Here is a 7,500-nt window from a genome sequence, read left to right on the forward strand (position 1 = left end):
GACTTGGACGCGGTTCGACGTCACGGGATAAATGGACCCTCCTGAACACTACATTTCCCTACGGCGGAACCGCGGGATTCAGTGCTGGGCTAATTCCTGTTCGCTCGCAGCTACTAAGGAAATCCTTGTTAGTTTCTTTTCCTCCGCTTAGTAATATGCTTAAATTCAGCGGGTAATCTCGCCTACTCTGAGGTCGTCGTGAACGTGAATTGTATGAAAATTCAATCGAATTTCATAAAAATCGCTCAAAGGCAAAAAAAACAAAGTCTAGAGGAGAGTGCGTTCGAACACAACAATATTCATATTATAACGTATATAAATGATAAATATACCGCGACACGCGCGACTCCGTATCGTCGCGAAAAATCGTTCGCGAACGCGTCTTATGCGCCTCACCAGTGGTCTCTGCTGCGTCGCGTGTCTATATTCTCTTTTTACACTCTTCTCCTTCTTCTATCACATTTTACTCGATCGCGAAAAAGACTCTCGCTAGACGATCTCGCGCTCCGGTTAACTTTAACGCCCGTCCGAGAAGAATTTTCGGGGACTGGACGACCGAAGCGGATCTCGCGCGGTCTCGCGATCGACAGTGAAGAGAAGTGCAGAAGAGGAAAAGAAGACACGACAAACACACACCATGGGGCGACCGACGCGTTCGTTTCAACGCTTTCGCACAAAGTCGGCGGCGGTTATATATTTATATCATTATATTCCGGCGGACGGGACGCGACGTTCGAAAGCCTCGCCAAAGAGGAGCTCCTGCCTCTTCCTCTCTCTTTTCTACGAGAAAAGATAAACGTATTTTACGGGGATACGGAAACGTTACCACGTGGTGTCACACACGATCGTCCGTCTCTTCTCTATAGCAGAAACCGATAAAAATACACCTCCCGAAAGAGAGTATATGGTGATTCTTTTTATATATATATATATTTCGAAATACAACTGAACGTGGCGGAAGCGCACGGTGGTGGTCCAGCGAGGACACGCGACGACGGGGAATAAGAACTATTCGACCCGTTACGAATACGCATGCTCGTCCCGCACGATTTTAACACACACCGTGTTTTTCTCCAGTCGTCAAAGCGTTCGTGCGTCGAATTCGAAAAATAAAAAAAAAAGAAAAACACCTTTTCTCTCTCTCGGGGTAAAAGAGTCGATGTGTATTGTGTATAAAGGTTCTGCGAGAAGTCTCGTTTTGACGTGTGTTCCGCCGATAACGACGATCCTCCGAAACGGGGATACAGAAACGTTACACCTCACAACACGATCTCCGTCTCTTCTCTATAGCAGAAACCGATAAAAATACACCTCCCGAAAGAGAGTATATGGTGATTCTTTTTATATATATATATTTCGAAATTCAACTGAACGTGGCGGAAGCGCACGGTGGTGGTCCAGCGAGGACACGCGACGACGGGGAATAAGAACTATTCGACCCGTTACGAATACGCATGCTCGTCCCGCACGATTTTAACACACACCGTGTTTTTCTCCAGTCGTCAAAGCGTTCGTGCGTCGAATTCGAAAAATAAAAAAAAGAAATACACCTTTTCTCTCTCTCTCGGGGTAAAAAGAGTCGATGTGTATTGTGTATAAAGGTTCTGCTGCGAGAAGTCTCGTTTTGCCGTGTGTTTCGGTAACGACGATCCTCCGAAACGTACATCTCATTCGTAAGAGAGGAAGAAAACAATCTCCCTGGGGCCAGTCGGTAATATACCGACATACGACGTGTCGTGCACATCCGTCTCACGCACGGTATACAAAATATGAATAAAACGTGTGTAGTCTCTCTCTCTCTCGACTTCTTAATATTTTCTTTCACCTCTGACGCATCATTTCAGGTGACGTCGGGAGCGCGGGAAAAAAAATTTTTCTAAACACACGAAACCGTTCATCTCACGAACAGCCGAAAAAGTTGTCGCTCAGATCCATATCGCAGTGGAGCGGTATCCGCGGGCGGTCGTAATTGAACGACGCACGACGCCGCGAACACTCACGCGAGTCCATACAAACGATTCCGATCGTTTTGCAACAACTAGAACGTACACTGTCCGTGAAATTCACAGAATTTTCGCGTGTCCGCGACAAACGCCGACGAGACACCCATCGTTCGCTCGTACGTAGCATCCTTCTCTTAACCCGACTCAGAAACGTTCTTTGCGCCCTTCGGTAAAAAAACGTTCGATCCGAAGAGGTGAACGACGGCGGGGATTTGACAGAGCTACGCAAGCAGTGTATGGTACGTAAACGACCCTCAGCCAGGCGTGGTCCAGGAATTGTATCCGTGGACCGCAATGTGCGTTCGAAATGTCGATGTTCATGTGTCCTGCAGTTCACACGTTGACGCGCAATTAGCTGCGTTCTTCATCGACCCACGAGCCAAGTGATCCACCGTTCAGGGTAATCGTATAAATTTTATATTTCACATATATAATTTTATTCTCATTTGTTCGACCTAATATCTCTCTTCTTTCAAAGAGAAGATAAAAGTTGATACCTGAATCTCCGACCAGCGCGCGAAGGAGATTCAGGCGTCGCCTTGGAGACGACACCGAAGCCTTTCGAGACGAAAAACGTTCAAGTAATATGTATATATTTCTCGACGTTCCGGGCGTATAGTGCATTCAAAAACCCGCGAAAGACGCAGAAGACTCGCACGCGTGGAAACGACGGGGATATATTTTGTATCCTACCCGATACTGAATCCATCGCGTGCAGTCGACCCTCGCGTTCTTCCGATCAGACGCATCTATTGTTGCGCGCATGTTTTCGCGTCGCATCGCGCGAAACGTTGCACGAATCGTACCGATCGATCGATTGAAAGCAAATAATGAAAAAAGACTTCACAGCTGGCTCTTTGCCGGTCATTCGTCCCATGTTATCTCTTGCCGCGAAATTGGCGCGCAAGAGTTGGGTGTCAGACGCGCGGCTTTAAAACGAGCTTCACGGCCGGTCCCTTCGTTACCGCTTTCGTTCTTTCTCTCGGAACGACCATGAACGAACACGACGAGCGACGCTACGGCATACACACGTCCACGGATTCGATTAAAAAAACAGACTTCACAGCTGGCTCTTTGCCGGTCATTCGTCCCATATTATCTCTTGCCGCGAAATTGGCGCGCAAGAGTTGGGTGTCAGACGCACGGCTTTAAAACGAGCTTCACGGCCGGTCCTCTCAATTCCGTGTACGGTACACGCAAGATGCGGGTTCCACTTCCAGACTACCCGGTCCCTTCTCTCTACGAGAATCGATAGTAGAAGAACGGCTCGAAAACGCGTCTCAGAGACTAGGGGAAAAGAAGCGGTATGCGAGCGAAACGAAAACGCATTATGGAAACGTCGCGAAACAATGTTCGACGGTTGCTCGGTTCCAATCGTGCGGCCGTTTCAATTTCTCGTGCGCTTCACCGTCCCTCCGTAACTCTGGCCGATCGCGTATACCGAAGAGCCGACACGCGCAAAAACCACAGGCATTGTATACTGTATATATATATGTTACAGTCACAGCCTTCGCGCGTTTTACTCTCCGACGCGGGGTTTCCACGACGAAAGAGAGACAGTTTCGTGGCGGGTGACTCGGCCGAATCGCTACGACGGGTATTTCTATTATAGAACGAATCATCGCCACCCTTTACCAGTGCCCGACGAAGGAATCACAAGGTCATCTGGAGTTTACAATGCCAGCGACGGTAATTCCAACGAAGACCCGATAAGTCAACTCATCGTTCTATTTCTCCCCGTACAGAAAAGCGAATCGACGCTAACGCACCTCGCGCAAGCACGAACGTTCTCTTCGCGTGGATCATCCCATCGTCGAAAGATGTAAAGACGCATTGGAGATCGTGGTCTCTGGCGGGCTCATTGCACGCCCCACTGCATATCTTTCCTCGAATCGAGAATGATTCGTCCACTAAGGCTGCGAAACTACGCGTCGAGGAAACTAGGGGAAAGAAGCGGGATGCGAGCGAAACGACAATACATTATGGAAACGTCGCGAAACAATGTTCGGCGGTTGCTCGTTTCCTCCTGCGGACGTTTCATTGCTCGGGCGCTTCACGTCCCTCCGTAACCTTCGCGCGATCGCGTGCCCCGGAGAGCCGGCAACCGGTGAACCACAGGCGTATAAACTATAGTCTTCTATAGCAAGCCTTCGGCGGTTACTCTCCGACGCGGGGATTCCACGACGAGAGAGAATTTCGTGGCGGGTGACATCGGTCGAAACGCTACGACGGGTATTTCTATTATAGAACGAATCATCGCCACCCTTTACCAGTGCCCGACGAAGGAATCACAAGGTCATCTGGAGTTTACAATGCCAGCGACGGTAATTCCAACGAAGACCCGATAAGTCAACTCATCGTTCTATTTCTCCCCGTACAGACAAGCGAATCAACGCTATCGCACCTCACGCATGCACGAACGTTCTCTTCGCGTGAATCGTCCCATCGTCGAAAGATATAGCCGCTTGGAGATCGTGGCCCATCAAGTTCTTCCGTAACTCCTGCGCGATCGCGTACCCCGGAGAGCAGGCAACCGGTGAACCACAGGCGTATAAACTATAGTCTTCTATAGCAAGCCTTCGCGTTTACTCTACGACGCGGGGATTCCACGACGAGAGAGATTTTCGTGGCGGGTGACACGGCCGAATCGCTACGACGGGTATTTCTATTATAGAACGAATCATCGCCACCCTTTACCAGTGCCCGACGAAGGAATCACAAGGTCATCTGGAGTTTACAATGCCAGCGACGGTAATTCCAACGAAGACCCGATAAGTCAACTCATCGTTCTATTTCTCCCCGTACAGAAAAGCGAATCGGCGCTATCGCACCTCACGCAAGCAGGAATGATCTCTTCGCGTGGATCGTCCCATCGTCGAAAGATGTAAGACGTACAGAAATCGTGGTCCATCACGATTATTCGTAACTCTCCGAGTCGCGTATCTGAGAGTAGGACAAACGGAGAACCACAGGCATAAATAATACTATATGTTTCTTATATAGTTAGCCTTCGCGTTTTACTCTCCGACATGGGGATTCCACGACGAGAGAGAGTTTCGTGGCGGGTGTCTCGGCCGAATCGCTACGACGGGTATTTCTATTATAGAACGAATCATCGCCACCCTTTACCAGTGCCCGACGAAGGAATCACAAGGTCATCTGGAGTTTACAATGCCAGCGACGGTAATTCCAACGAAGACCCGATAAGTCAACTCATCGTTCTATTTCTCCCCGTACAGAAAAGCGAATCGACGCTATCGCACCTCGCGCGAGCACGTAACTACTCTTCGCGTGGATCGTCCCATCGTCGAAAGATGTAAGACGCACGGAAATCGTGGCCCATCAACGTTTTTTTGTAACTCTGCCGATCGCGTATCACAGAGCCGAGACGCACATACCACAGGCGTATAATACCGTTTTCTTTCGTATGGTAAGCCTTCGCGTTTACTCTTCGGCGCGGGGTTTCCACGTCGAGAGAGACATTCGTGGCGGGTGACATCGGTCGAAACGCTACGACGGGTATTACTATTATAGAACGAATCATCGCCACCCTTTACCAGTGCCCGACGAAGGAATCACAAGGTCATCTGGAGTTTACAATGCCAGCGACGGTAATTCCAACGAAGACCCGATAAGTCAACTCAACGTTCTATTTCTCCCCGTACAGAAAAGCGAATCGACGCTGTTGCACCTCACGCAAGCACGAACGTTCTCTTCGCGTGGATCGTCCCATCGTCGAAAGATGTAAGACGCACGGAAATCGTGGCACATCACGTGTTTTCGGAACTCTGTCGACCGCGTATCTCAGAGACGACGCGCGCGAACCACTGGCATATACTATTATATATCGCGTTTTACCCTCCGACGCGGGGATTCCACGACGAGAGAGAGTTTCGTGAGCGGGTTGACTCGGAAGAAACGCTACGACGGGTATTTCTATTATAGAACGCATCATCGCCACCCTTTACCAGTGCCCGACGAAGGAATCACAAGGTCATCTGGAGTTTACAATGCCAGCGACGGTAATTCCAACGAAGACCCGATAAGTCAACTCAACGTTCTATTTCTCCCCGTACAGAAAAGCGAATCGACGCAATCGCACCATACGCGTGCACGTAAACAACTCTTCGCGTGGATCGTCCCATCGTCGAGAGACGTAAGTTTTCATAGTATGAATTCGCGTTTTACTCTCCGACGCGGGGATTCCACGACGAGAGAGAGTTTCGTGAGCGGGTTGACTCGGAAGAAACGCTACGACGGGTATTTCTATTATAGAACGCATCATCGCCACCCTTTACCAGTGCCCGACGAAGGAATCACAAGGTCATCTGGAGTTTACAATGCCAGCGACGGTAATTCCAACGAAGACCCGATAAGTCAACTCAACGTTCTATTTCTCCCCGTACAGAAAAGCGAATCGACGCAATCGCACCATACGCGTGCACGTAAACAACTCTTCGCGTGGATCGTCCCATCGTCGAGAGACGTAAGTTTTCATAGTATGAATTCGCGTTTTACTCTCCGACGCGGGGATTCCACGACGAGAGAGAGTTTCGTGAGCGGGTTGACTCGGAAGAAACGCTACGACGGGTATTTCTATTATAGAACGCATCATCGCCACCCTTTACCAGTGCCCGACGAAGGAATCACAAGGTCATCTGGAGTTTACAATGCCAGCGACGGTAATTCCAACGAAGACCCGATAAGTCAACTCAACGTTCTATTACTCCCCGTACAGAAAAGCGAATCGACGCAATCGCACCATACGCGTGCACGTAACAACTCTTCGCGTGGATCGTCCCATCGTCGAGAGACGTAAGTTTCATAGTAAGCCTTCGGCGTTTTACTCTCCGACGCGGGGATTCCACGACGAGAGAGAGAGTTTCGTGAGCGGGTTGACTCGGAAGAAACGCTACGACGGGTATTTCTATTATAGAACGCATCATCGCCACCCTTTACCAGTGCCCGACGAAGGAATCACAAGGTCATCTGGAGTTTACAATGCCAGCGACGGTAATTCCAACGAAGACCCGATAAGTCAACTCAACGTTCTATTTCTCCCCGTACAGAAAAGCGAATCGACGCAATCGCACCATACGCGTACACGTAAACAACTCTTCGCGTGGATCGTCCCATCGTCGAGAGACGTAAGTTTTCATAGTATGAATTCGCGTTTTACTCTCCGACGCGGGGATTCCACGACGAGAGAGAGTTTCGTGAGCGGGTTGACTCCGAAGAAACGCTACGACGGGTATTTCTATTATAGAACGCATCATCGCCACCCTTTACCAGTGCCCGACGAAGGAATCACAAGGTCATCTGGAGTTTACAATGCCAGCGACGGTAATTCCAACGAAGACCCGATAAGTCAACTCAACGTTCTATTTCTCCCCGTACAGAAAAGCGAATCGACGCAATCGCACCATACGCGTGCACGTAAACAACTCTTCGCGTGGATCGTCCCATCGTCGAGAGACGTAAGTTTTCATAGTATGAA

The 7,500-nt window shown here is 49.5% G+C and overlaps 2 non-coding genes across 2 annotated transcripts in view; both read right to left on the reverse strand.

Annotated features, from left to right (window-relative positions):
- The window catches only part of LOC143176514 (large subunit ribosomal RNA), a 4,008-nt gene extending 3,812 nt beyond the window's left edge, over nucleotides 1-196 (reverse strand). Inside the window, exon 1 of the ribosomal RNA XR_013001052.1 lies at nucleotides 1-196. This exon is cut by the window's left edge and continues 3,812 nt beyond it. This is a non-coding gene — a ribosomal RNA (large subunit ribosomal RNA).
- Nucleotides 197-2,251: 2,055 nt separating this feature from the next.
- On the reverse strand, nucleotides 2,252-2,406 carry LOC143176513 (5.8S ribosomal RNA). Its single transcript, XR_013001051.1, has one exon. It is a non-coding gene; the product is annotated as a 5.8S ribosomal RNA (ribosomal RNA).
- Between the last annotated feature and the right edge of the window lie 5,094 nt (nucleotides 2,407-7,500).

Source organism: Nomia melanderi, unplaced genomic scaffold (assembly GCF_051020985.1).
Source record: "Nomia melanderi isolate GNS246 unplaced genomic scaffold, iyNomMela1 scaffold0597, whole genome shotgun sequence".
Taxonomy (NCBI): Eukaryota; Metazoa; Arthropoda; class Insecta; order Hymenoptera; family Halictidae; genus Nomia; species Nomia melanderi.